A 14,049-nucleotide genomic window follows, 5' to 3' on the forward strand; every position below is an offset into this window, starting at 1 on the left:
ATATGTGTGGAAAGAAGTTTTCAGCCAGTATTGGTTATTTTGAAATAGATTGCTCTGCTACCTGATAGGTGCTTGCATTGTGTGCTTGTATAATTTGAAAATTATCTCTGAGAAGTAAATATATTTACTGGGGAAAAGAAGTCTTTTAAAAATCTATGCATTATATAAATTACCTACAGTCCTTAGCCACTTAGAAATGTTTATTAATGCCAGAGCTGTTAGGAGATATAATTAGGCCATAGGCCAGCTATGATATGTTTATAATAGCTTTCAAAATCTCTTTTAGCTGTCTCATTGGTACCTCCAGGTATTTTTACATTACTCAGAGCAAATTTGTCCTATGTTGACAGAGAAATACTATCTTTTTATGGAGTGTTTGCAAAACAATACTTTATCATTTCACATAATCTTCTTTGAGTAATTAAAAAACATGGAATCGAGATTCCGTTTTTTTGCAGCACTCAGTGGTCAGTGCTTAGCTCTTGAATCACTCAGTAAGATAGAATTATTATCTTTAGCATTACTACTAATATTCCTCCAAAATCTTACAGAAGCTTCGAATTCATATGGATTCAGAAACAATGAATATAATTTAAATGAGGCCAATCAACTATTTTTGTAAGTCATCATAGCAGAACTTTCTTCTATGGAGAAATCCTTTCTGATTTGTAAAATCCTCATGTTGAATTTTATTTGTTAATTAATTCTTCACTCTAGGATGACGGAGCACCCATGATTCCTAAAATGTTTAAGATTTCATACTTTAATCATCAGTCCTACCTAGAGAATTATTCTTTCTTTTTTAAAGATTTCATTTATTTATTTTTTTTAGAGGGGAAAGGGAGGGAGAGAGAAAGAGAGAAAGATGAATGTGCGGTTGCTGGGAGTTATGGCCTGCAACCCAGGCATGTACCCTGACTGGGAATCGAACCTCCAACACTTTGGTTCACAGCCCGCGCTCAATCCACTGAAGTACGCCAGCTAGGGCTCGAGAATTATTCTTTATGGCATGCACAAGAAATATTCAATATGGACAATATGTACTTTATGTAGTAAAAGGGCGATAGAAGGGATTTTGCAGGGGTGGGGGTGGGGAGGAAGATGCACCTTGAAATTAATTAGCTAGGAGAAACATATTCACAGTTGAATAACTTTCACTAGGGACTAGTTCGGAAGAGGTATACCTCAAAGTAAGCTTTGCAAGGTTTGTAGAGAATTGATTAGTGTTGGTCTTTTCCTGGCATGTTGATGTAGAAAATTATTGATGAATGTAGGCACATAGTTTTCTCATTATTTTTTCCATTTTCTTTTTATTGAATTTATTGGGGTGATACAGGTTAATAAAATTATACAGGTGTCAGGTGCACTGTTCCACAACACGTTAACTGTATACTGTACTGTGTATACTCCCCACACTAAGCCAAGTCCCCATTCATCACCATTTACCCCCTACATGCTCCTCCACCTCCTGCAGCACATCCCTCCCCCTGGCAGTCACCACACTGTTATCTGTGTCCATGAGTTTTTTCCTCATATTTTGCCTTTTTGCTCAATCCCCCCACCCCCAACCATTTCCCCACCTACAACTCTCAGCCTGCTCTCTATCTATGAGTCTGTCTCTATTTGCTTATTAGTTCATTTTGCTCTTTAGAGTACACATATGAGAGAAATCATATGGTACTTGTCTTTCTCTGACTGGTTTATTTCACTCAGCATAAGGCTCCCCAGGTTTATCCATGCTGTTGCAAAGGGTAAGATTGCCTTCTTTTTCTTTTTTTTCCTTTTTTTTTTTTTTTTTACAGCTGGGTAGGATTCCATTGTGTAAATGCACCACAGCTTTTTAGTCCATTCATCTACTGATGGACACTTGGGCTGCTTCTAAGTCTTGGCTATAATAAATAGAGCTGCTATGAGCATAGGGGTGCATATTTTCTTTCAAATTTGTGTTTGGATATCTTTGGATATATTCCCAGAAGTGGAATTGCTGGGTCATAAGGCGGTTCCATTTTTAATTTTTTGGGGTATCTGCAGATTGCTTTCCATAGTGGCTGCACCAATCTGCATTCCCACCAATAGTGCACTAGGGTTTCCTTTTTCTCCATACCCTCTCCAATAATTGTTTGTTGATTTATTGATGATAGCCATTCTGACAGGTGTGAGGTGATATTTCATTGTGGTTTTAATTTGCATTTTTTCTGATGATTAGTAACATTGAGCATCTTTTCACTTCTCTATTGGCCATCTGTATGTCCTGTTTGAATAAGTGTCTACTCAGGTCATTTGCCCATATGTTAGTTGGATTTTTTAGTGTTGATATGTATAAGGTTTTTTTGGTTTTTTTTTTTAAAGATTTTATTTATTTATTTTTAGAGAGGGAAGGGATGGAGAGAGAGAGAGAGAGAGAGAGAGAGAGAGAGAGGCATCAATGTGCGGTTGCTGGGGATCATGGCCTGCAACCCAGGCATGTGCCCTGACTGGGAATTGAACCTGTGATACTTTGGTTCACAGCCCGCGCTCAATCCACTGAGCTATGCCACCCAGGGCAGTATGTATAAGTTTTTTAATAAAGTTTGGATAGTAACCCCTTATCAGATGTGTCATTGGCAACTATGTTCTCCCATTTAGTGGGTTGTCTTTTCATTTTGTTGATGGTTTCCTTTGCTGTGCAAAATTTTTTTAATTTAATGTAGTTCCATTTGTTTGTTTATTTATTTGTTTGTTTCCCTTGATTAAGTTGATATGTCAGAAAAAAATTGCTACAAGAGATATCTGAGATTTTACTGCCTATGTTTTCTTTTAGAAATTTCATGCTTTTGATTCTTAAATCTAAATTTTTAATCCATTTCGAGTTCATTCTTGTGCATGGTATAAGAAGGTGGTCTAGTTTCATTTTTTATTTTTTTGCACACATCTGTCCAATTTTCCCAACTGTATTTATTGAATAGACTATCTTTATCTCATTGTATGTTCTTGCTTTCTCTGTCAAATATGAATCAACTATAAAGGTATGGGTTTATTTCTGGACTCTATTCTGTCCCATTAATCTTTATGTCTGTTTTTATGCCAGTACCATACTCTTTTGATTACTATGGCCTTGTAGTATAGTTTGATATCAGGCAGCATGATTCCTCTGTCTCAGTTTGTAATCTCATGAACATACCCTTATAGTTACAATGTCTGTATGAGGTACAAAGTTTCCAGTTTTATTTTCCATAGGATTGAGTATCTGCCACATGCAAAAAAGTAGAACCAAAATTCTAAGGTATCCAGAAAGTGAAGTGTGTTTTGAGAATACTCTCTTCAAAATCAATTCTTATAATCTGAAATCAGAAAATAAAAATGAAACAAAGATATTTATACATTTAATAATGTTTGTCAATAAATCTGTGTTTTATAATGACCCTATAAAATAAGTAACCAATATGGTAACATTATCATTCAATCAGAAAGAAAGTTCTTTTTTTCACTAGTTGTATGTGTTAACTTAAAGTTGTCCTGGTAAATTATCTCCTGTTCCAAAATATGATAAATGTAGAATGATCCTGGGTTATTCTGTAAAAGTCACCTCTTATTAAAATAGAGATGTAGTTTATAACTTTCCAATTTTGTCATTGTAGTTTTCAGATAATTTTTTTATCTTAAAGAAAGCTTATTTTATTTTATTTTATGTGTCTAATTCCAACTTTTCTCCCAACAGCTTTCCTTGAAATTTATCAAAAGCACAAGTAACAAAAGGGAATTCTGAGCAATAAATTAGATTAAAATGATAATTAGGTCAGTTTGATCTTAATCAAAGGTGAAGTATGTGAACATTTTTCTCACCCTTACATATATTGTCCATGGAACATGCTTCTAACTATTCTATTTTCTACAATTAATTAATCATCTGTGTTCACTTTTGCTCATAACTTGGACTTATTCTTTGTAAATAAGCATCAAATAAGAAATTGAAAATGTCATGTTTTGTGTTTTAAAGACTTAACAGTTCACTTTTTAGCAAGTGAATGGTCTATGTGTGTGGACTGTTTTTCTTTTTTCTTTTTAATGTGATCTTCAGGTCTTAACCCTGCTTCCTGAAAATTAATTAAGGAGCTATTTTGAATGGTTTTTACTACCAAGAACTCCTTATCTTTGCAAAAGTCATCAATACTGTCATCAATGATGAAACCTAAGTCATACTTCTCTAAACTGCAAAGAATATTTTTGGAATATTGAACCTTTGATGTTAAGCAGACTTTGTGGCTCATTACCACATTTTTAAAATTTGATAATTTTGTAAGAGTTTTCTTAGTATTGGGATGCAGAGATTCCCTGTTACATTTCAGGAATTTTTACTGTTCGTAAACCCTAGCAGTTGGTTTTAAGTGAAAAGTAGACAACATCTGGAATGCTGCTTTTCATTCAGACAAAAGCATAATATTGTAACCTCAATGTGAAATTCTTTATTCTGCCCAGTTCTTTTCTGTTACTAAGCTACTCCACCTGTCAGGAATTCCTAATAGGGCAGAGAAAATACATTGGCTTTTTTATTAAATAATAAACCTTCTGGACTGCAACATGAAGGCTTAGAAGCTGTATTCTCAACATCAATTTCAGTTTTTCCACATTAGGTTGGAGAAAAACCTAAACCAATAGTGGTCTAACATAGCATTTTTTTGCATGTGATTTATGGACTCTATAAAATTCAGAAATTAGCAGGCTCAAAAGCATCTGTTTCATACCTTCAAACCTCACCTGGTTGCAATGTCAGCCAGGCTCATGGACCAAAACGAAATGGGCACATTAAATGAACCTGACCAAGACATCCTGATGGCATCCACCATTGGCAAATGGCAGTCATGGCAAATAAAGGGTCATTTATCAAGTAGTCATTAGGGCCCATCTGGAAAGTATGTACCTAGAATCCTCTCCCTATTAGGACAGAGAAGTCATACAGTGGTAATTTTTTTTCCTAAAGGTAAATGAGACATTTGGAAAGAATTTAGAGCCAACATACATTTTCAAATTTTTGTTGTAAATTCTATTGCAACCAGTTTAAAGAACAGATAATAGAATTTTAAGATGAATTTCATTTAAAACTCATTTTTAAAACTACAATAGGCAATAATTCCAATCAATTCCCTTTTATTTATTATTTTGCACATACAAAAAGTCTTAATTGTGTATCCTGATTAAAACATGCTATTTTCTTTATGTTGAATCTCTGTTCTATAATCTTAAATAGTTATAAAATAAAACACAAAAGCTTTAACTCCGGAAGTCTTTGCTATCTATAGTCCAGAAGATGTTGAAAATTGGTGGTTTACATACTAGATATAACTCTATATGACTCAAGCAATTTTTATGTATCTAGTTTTGGCCAGCATAATTTTATGTTTTGTCATAAGAATTAGTTACACACACACACACACACACACACACACACACACACAAATCTGGATTAGTGCCATGTGGTAACAAATGGGAAGGTCTGGCAGCACAAGGGCAGAGTTCACTGTGGAACTGGCTGGGGCTTAGAGTTTCTTCCTTTTGGTTGGGCCTTTCCTTTCGGAAAGCCATAGCTGTCTCTTACTCTCTCCCAGTGTATGCCCAGTCTGCTTTGCTCATTTAATGTATCTGCCTGAACTTTGTAGACATTTCAATTCACCTAAACGTACATCTCTATTTTTTCCTCCAGATTGAACCAAAGGCACCTACTACTCCATCTAAGTTGATGCTTTCACAACCACATGGATGTGCCAAGATCATTTCTGACTTTGGTCTTGTCCATGCTTTACCTATCATTTTTGAAAATCCTTTCCCCTCATTTTTCACATTGAATTTTAACCATCTTTCAGGAAACAACTTATATTCCATGTCTTTTAAAGCCCTTTCTTTATATCCTCAAGTAACAATGGATTCTCTCTAGTTTCATGTACTATACAGGTTTTTACAGAACTTGCCAGTTAGTTACATCATTCTAGACAACCATGTGTTATTGATGGCCTCTTTTAGAGATATTTATATGGAAATGATGTTTCTTTCAAAGGATAATATAACCTATAGAAGAAAAGGAAACTTGTATTATTTCTTTTCCCATCTCTCCCAGAGCCAACAATAGTGTCTTGCTTGTGCTAGATTAAAACAAAACAAAACAGCTCTTGAATCAAGCCTAGAATGAGCATAGAATGTGCCTATGCTCATTCTATTCCAGTAGTGAAATGCCTTTACATCTGTACTGCCCCACTAAAATTATAATTATTCTTCAACACTTCTTCAAATGCCACAACCTTTGTAAAGGACCTTCTGATTCTCTGTAAGTTAGAATTAATTGCTCCATTCTGTGTTACCATGGATGAACTTATCCTGTTAATGCCTATTTCACTTTGCCTTGTATCATAATCATCCATTTACATACAAGTTCCCCCATTAGACTGTAATGTCCTTAAAGACATACACCACTCATTATTTATTTTTATATTTACCAATAGCATTTTATACATAGTAGAGGTGTCTAGGTCCGTCTCCCAGCTTTGAAATTAAAATTTAGCAAGATAATAAGTTATCACCTCAGTTCAGGAAAAAACAAAAAGCAGAACTGAAAAGCAGTGGACTATGTCAAAGCCTGGAGCAGAGAAAAGATCAGAGAAGTGATCCATTACTGTCCACAGTTAGATATCAGCCACTTCCAGAAATTTAGGGTCAGATTCTTAAAAGTTTATTTAGCAAGCTTTTGAACAAGAGAGCCTGACTTTTGTGTTTTCAATTATTTAGAAGAACTATCCTGAAACTTTATCTGGTGACAGATCCCATCAAACCTAATTTCACTAATGCTCCCAGCAAATCCCTGCAAGGGTAGCAACCATACCTTCAAATTTGGAAACCATCGTTGGCAAACTTCCCTGCTCTGGTAGTAGGCTGAGACAGGCCTCTGAATTATGTGCATTTTTATTTTTGGGATCAGGCCTAATTGACACCCTTTAACACAGAAAACATTATCAAGATGTGTCTGTCTGCATAGCACCTGGCTCACCTGGATAACCAAGTGTCTTCATGTTGGTGATGTGAAAAACAGAAGTTAAAAGACAACCCAGCCTCTTTAAACAAGAATGAGATCTCTTGGCCTCAGAAGTGCTTTTGCTGCCACAGGAATTCAGGACCTCGAACTAATATCGTGCACTGAAGAAAGAAACTTAGGAAATAGGTTTTCTGTTTTTCTGTCCAAAGAGAACTGGATTTGATTAGGACCCACATTTTGTTAGGGGGTCTGAGGATATTTCTTTATCTTTCCACTTTAAGTAATTAGAAACTTGTCAGACAAAAAAAAGTGCTGGAAAAACAGATGGATGAAGGGTAGGGGAGATGAGTTGGCATAGGCTAAAATGATGGGCTCATTGGAAGAGGAGGTGGAGAATGTGGACCTCTTTGCATTCACCAGTGCATCTTCCTTAACCCTAGAACTCCTAGGACAGCCCCCACCACATGTTCTCCAGCCAAAGAAGACCTTATCTGGGAAGAAAAATAGATTGTGCCTTTCTTTCTGATCCTATTTACATGTAGTTTCTATAAAAAGACTAATTTAGATATATTTTATAAGCCCTAATGTTGAGTTAAGTAGGAAGAAAAATAATTTAGATGTAAAATATTAGGCATGAAGTCCCAGTTTTAGCTCTGGATTGCAAATAGCATACTCTCTGTGTCTAAATTAAGCAGAAAAAATGAACAAATAAGCAAAGACAGGAAGGAAGGCTAAAGAACAAGCAGAGTAAACAGACAGACTGTAAGAAATGCTGCATGTAGCAAACCAGTTAGCTATTCTACAAAACAGCTGTTTGAGCTGCCATCTGCCCTCTCTGAACATTTAATACATTATTGGCCTCATAACATTATGACACTAGACCCTACAGATGATACATTTATTTGACATAATTGTATCATAGACTCCAGATATTTTGCCACTGGCATAAATCCTATTCTGCTTCAGTTGCTCTGAATTCATTTCTTGGGCACAAACGCCTTGATTGTCAGGATCGTGGGGTTGGGGGGGGCAGTCCTGGGCCTTTGAGACAGTACTCTCCCTTATAGGGAGATGCTCCTACTCCTGCCATTAGAAGGGGCTTTGGAGTCTGTGAGCAGAAGGAAGTGGGGGTGGTGATAAGCAGGCAAGGAAGAGCTTCAACAAGTAAAAAATGAAGGGGTTTTATCAATGAGTTGGTCATCTTCAATGTGGGGGCAATGGAAACACTTCTCCCCATTTAACTCAGTAGAGAATGTTGCCTGCAGCAGCTTGTTGCCAAACCCAGTTCTCTCTGATGGTCTGTAAAAATTTAAAAACAAGCATAAAAGCATGCTTCATTCCTGATAGATTTATTAAATGAGGTATTAGGATACCACTCGAAATCTAGGCATGTTTTAGGGAAGATATGCCTCATCAGGATATATGATGTGATTGTGGTTATTTTGCTGAGAGTGGCAAGAGAGAAATACAGAAGTTTATGAAGTCTTGTAAAAAGAAGTGGAAAAAGATATCTTTTAGTGGTTCCTTCTTTTTCTTTCTTTAACAATGACAAAAAATTAACAGGCCTGTAATATTATTATTCAAATGTATAATGTTAAACTCAAAGGGATAGTGACTTTGCCTTCATCTATTTGGAGATTTACTAAACATTCTTTGTACTAATACAGATTAATACCTTCTGAAATCATAGTGTTTGTGCAGCCACTGGGAAACAAAAGTGCCTCTGAAAGGCCAGAGGGGTCAGAGGTTCTGAGGTCTTAAGCAGTCTTAGGTCTTTCCAGCCATCCTGAATGCTATCAGCATCAATACTTCAACACCCAGAATAACCACCTAAAACACACTGCTATTCACAGCACAGTTATTTGGAAGCTCTGAGCTATACTTTTATCAACTGGATAATCCAACAATTAAGTCCATTAATAATAGTATTACTGTAAAATATTTTATAAACTGTAACATAATGTATGTTTTTAAAATGTAGACATTTGGCAGGAGGCTCCTACCTTCTACTGTGTCTTGAAAGTCAGATTTATGACACTAATGAAATAACCTTCTTTAGTTGTTACCAGTATCTATTTCATGTATTAATAGCCCTCAGTTGTAAAGGCATCTGATTTTATGTTTTCAGAGATCTTTGAGGATGGCCTAGAAAGTCTGGTTGTATATCTATTGATGTAAGGTGGTAAAACTTTTATATACTCATCTGTAAAACTAAATTTGAAGTTCAAGGCCACTGAATCTAAAAAATAAACTGGGATGGTGTCTCTCACATTTTTTTTTTTTCCTTTCATCTGCCTTTGTAGAGAGAGCATAAAACATGTGAAGTGGAATGTATAAACCAGACTTCATTTCCCTCAGTGTTAACTGGTGCAGACAGGGGAGCCCGATGGACGAGGTTTAGTTATGTTGTCTCCGGTCTCTCCTTCCTAACTGTCTTTCATGTCAGTTTTGATGGGATTCCTCAAATGTCGTCCTGGTTGGATGGGGGTGATCACGATGGACATGATGATCATGTCAGGTTTCCAAGATAAGAATACATGTAGTAAGTGAAGAATTAAGCATTTCTAACGTGAACAGTACCTATGACTTTTGCCAAAATAAAGGAATGTTGAATTTATACTATGAAACTTTGTGGATATGAAAGCAAATGCTGAAAGAACATATAAGGAGAAAAACAAATTAGCAGGCTAGTATTTTTTAATGAAAGTGATATCTACAAACTTTATTAATACATGTGGATATATTCTTAAATGAAGTCAGTAAGTTTTTTTTTAATCAAGATTGGGTGCACTAAAGATTATTTAACCTCTTGGTGAAAACTATAAACTTGGGGAATTTATAAATGTAGTAGGTATCTCAAGATCTTACATGAAAGAAGATTGCTTAACTGAAGGAACAAAGAATATTTTAAATCATAGTCATATTTGAGAGAACAATGCCAGGTGCAGAGCAAGTAGAATGGAGTATGCATAAACACTGAGCTAGTGTCTCATGCAACCTGCTCAGTGACAACAGATGCAACTCAAAAACAGCCAGAGATTTTAGGCAATTGGAAAAAAATCTTTCCCACCATGTGCCCATACTGATTCTGCTGACATATATTTTCATTCCACATATTATATTTTCTAGCTCATGGTAATTTACAGTTTCCTCTTTCATAATTACAAAAGAAAGTATCACTGTTTAACAATCCCACACTGTTTAATTATCCCCAGGATAAGAACCTGGGAATAATTTTCTTCTCCTGAAATGTATTAGTAACCCAGTAGAATCTTAGAAAATGTAACATATTCTGGTGATCATCTACCATTTAATTTTACCATCTACCAAAATCTGTAGCAGTTAAAGTTAAGCGAACAATTTATATTATAAAAGTTCTCTGCTGATATGGGGATTTTTAAAATGTATCATTTATTATAAACACTGCTGGCAGTATTTCTTTAAGATTCCAGATATTCTAAAGTTTGTGTTGATTGTAGGTTATAGTGAGTTAAGAAAGGTTATGTACACTCTTTTACCACTTATGTCAAAATTCTAATGTAACTAGAAAAGAGGAATAAGAGTACTGATTTGGAAAAAAACAAAATTATTTTTGAGGGAAGAAACAGTGAATTAAAATATTGTACTTCTCTTACTATCTCTCCTACCAATTTATTTATTCTTCTTTTACCAACTACTTCTGTACTAAAATAGTTGTTGTTTCATCATTATTCATGTCCATTAATGTAATCATTGTATGTTCACAATTACAACAAAATAATTTTGAGTCCAGGGACTAACAATGTATGATTTTCCTCTTTATTTATTTACAAAGTCAGCAAGAAGGCAGATATACCTATGCTATTCTAGTTTAACATTCCTTTAAAATAACAATAAAAGGACACAAAAGGGAATAATAAACCCATAATGGCAAATGCATGGGTGTAGGTTCATCAGAAAAATAATAATAAAAAAATCCAGAAATAGCTGCTGGCAATGCAGATGAAAGAGAACAGCAAGTGACTCCATCTGTACAGAACAAGCTCAAACGGAGTCCGACAAGCAGGTGAAGGTTTCACCCTGCCTGATGCTGACTATCAGCAGCACGAGATCCTGAAAATTCATGAAGCAATGGCTTCACATTCAGTGAAAAAATTAATCTGAACTTAGAATACTATATATTTATCCAAAATGGGTGGCAAAATAAAAACTTGTGTGTATACATAGAATGTCAGGCTATTTAAGTTGCACAAACCCTTTTTGAGAAATGACTTGACAGTATATTCAAAATAAGAGAGGAAAAATAGAAATAATAAGACATGGGAAACTGAAGTAGTAAATCTAACTCAAGAATTTAATGAATAAAATGACAAGGTGACAGATCATAGTAGGTCGAGAAAATAACTGATCCAAATTAGAACAGAAAGTCAGTGGCATGCAAGAAAAAATATTCTAAAAGGAGCCTGGATGCATTCAGACAAACAGAATCATCCACTTAGTTACATGATAAAGAAAGCAATTCACTATCCTCTCTAAAAGATTCTGGTACACATGTCCCAGCCAGCAGGCTTAAAATATCACGAACCTAACTACATAAGTTTAAAACTTTAAAACTCTGTCTGACCACATTCTTATAAGCCTGTGCTTAACTATTTATATTTATTTATTGTCTATGTTTGTCATGGCTTTTGTCACTGTTAAGAAACCAAATTTCATGTCACATGTTAAGCATTATCCATCTGTTATTACTAGTATGAATACACAGCTGTACATATTTATAGATTTATAAATTACATATACACATATATTTATATGTTTTATCCATTTATAATATTTTATCATGCCAGTTATTATATTTAATATTAATATAGTTATATAAGTATAGTAACACATGATGTGTTATATGTAAAATGACTTTTTTTGTTTAATAGTCCTTGAATAAAATAGTATTAACTTACAGCATGACTGAGGCATCTCTATCCTTATCTCCATGGGTGTATGGAAGCCTAGTTTGACTTTTGTCTAGAATAAAGATGATGGATTAGCTAGTGATTCATAATGTGTTGTCTAAAGTTTGAAACCCCCTGGTGTCACCCAGAACCAGCTTGTTTACATGGTTTAAGAATATGTAGATTGATGGCTTGTACCTTTTTAACTAGTTACCAGAACTTGGCTTTTGGCTATATGGTCAGTGGGGTATAAAAGACTTGCTGGAATCTTTTGCCTGAAGTCTCTTAGAACCACAATCTCACATATAGAAATATGAGATTGTATTTTTATAAATATATATTTATATAACATATTTATATATATTTAATACATAACCCAAAGATAAAGTATATCCTGTGTAGAAGAGAAGAGTGTGTAGTTGAGCCAGCAAATCTCCTGGGATCTTATATTGTCTTGCATATTCTCTCTCCTGCTTTGCTGTATTCTTTATATTAAATAAGTTTAATGTGCATATGTTTTATAGAATTTTGCCAACCCTTTTAATTATCCAACTTTATGCAATCATTGCAGATACCGAGAACAAGACACCCACATGCAGACACACACATGCAGGCACACACACTTACCTTAATTACATAGGATAAGGCAAGTGGTTAATGGGTTTTGTTTTCAAATGTGCTTTTTCTTTTTACTTTTTTGAAGGTTATCAGTAAGCTTTCATAAGGGGCATTATGCACCCAAAATTGCTGGTTCAGGCTTTTTTCTCAGAGGTTCATATGTGCTCACTAACCTTAGTGGCTAAAATTTCATTTTATTTGCAATACCTTACATAATGCATTTCAATAGTGAGTGTGCAAACCTTTCTCATCAGTATTGACTCAACCTTTAATGGCCTATTTCCTCCAATAGTGTATGACCTGTCCACTGAATTATTATTTCATTAGCCAGCATCCTTAAAGACTCAGAACTATAGCAAAGCTTATCCTCTTTATATTAATTATCTATTACTACATACCAAATTACTCTAAAATTTAGCTAATTAAAACAACACACATTTATTGTCACAGTTTCTGAGAGTCAGAAATCTAGGATCAGCTTGGCTGGGTGATTCTGGTTCAGGATCTCTCATGAGGGTGCAGTCAAGCTGTGGCCAGCGATGCCCTCATCCAAGTCCCCACAAGGGCTGAAGGGTCTGCTTCCAAGCTCATTCATGTAGCTGTTGGCAGGAGGCTCTAGTTTCTCACCACGTGGGCCTCTTCATAGGCTTCCTGAATATTCTCACAACATGGCACTTGCTTCCCCCAGTGAGCATTCCCAGAAGGAAAAGAGTGAGAGAGAGAGAGAATGCCTAGCACCAATTTTTATCCACTCATCTATTGTTAGGCATTTGGGTTGGTTCCATAGCTTGGCTATTGTAAATAATGCTGCAATGAATATAGGTATTCATATATTTTTTTAAAATTAGTGGTTTGAGTTTCTTAGGATGTATACCCAGAAGTGGAATCGCTGGGTCATAAGGCAGTTCCATTTTTAATTTTTTGAGAACCCTGCATACTGTTTCCCATAGTGGTTGCACCAGCCTGCATTCCCACCAAGTGCATGAGGATTCCCTTTTGTCCACATCCTCACCAGCACTTGTTTGTTCATTTATTGTTGATAGCCTTTCTGGCAGGTGTGGAATGATATCTCATTGTGGTTTTAATTTGCATTTCTCTGATGATTGGTGACCTTGAGCATTTTTTGATATTAGACAATGTATTTTTGAGTGCTTGCATCTCTCAACTTCTCCCTGCTTTCTGGTCTGGTCTAACATGTAATTTTAGACATGTAGGAAGGGATCTAGCATACAGAACATACTCAGTAAAGATCCGATAAATAGATGAATAAATAATATAATGAATAGCTCACTTAGCACCCTTAAAAATATAACTGATAGACATAGAACAATATGGAAAAAGAATCCTCTTCTGGAGTAATTCATGCTAGATGGTTTTATTTTCTTGGAGACATTTGGTGACAAGTTCACAAATGGTATTCTAAATATCACTTTATAAACCATGGTTATAAGGATAAATATTAAATAGAGAATTTAAAATCCAAAGTTCTTGACTTAGGTGTGCCAC

At 35.1% G+C, this 14,049-nt stretch overlaps 1 protein-coding gene across 2 annotated transcripts in view; it reads left to right on the plus strand.

Annotated features, from left to right (window-relative positions):
• CTNNA3 (catenin alpha 3) overlaps positions 1–14,049 on the plus strand; it is a 1,497,017-nt gene that overhangs the window by 1,117,182 nt on the left and 365,786 nt on the right. The window lies entirely within an intron of this gene.

Source organism: Phyllostomus discolor, chromosome 5 (assembly GCF_004126475.2).
Source record: "Phyllostomus discolor isolate MPI-MPIP mPhyDis1 chromosome 5, mPhyDis1.pri.v3, whole genome shotgun sequence".
In the NCBI taxonomy this organism is placed as follows: domain Eukaryota; kingdom Metazoa; phylum Chordata; class Mammalia; order Chiroptera; family Phyllostomidae; genus Phyllostomus; species Phyllostomus discolor.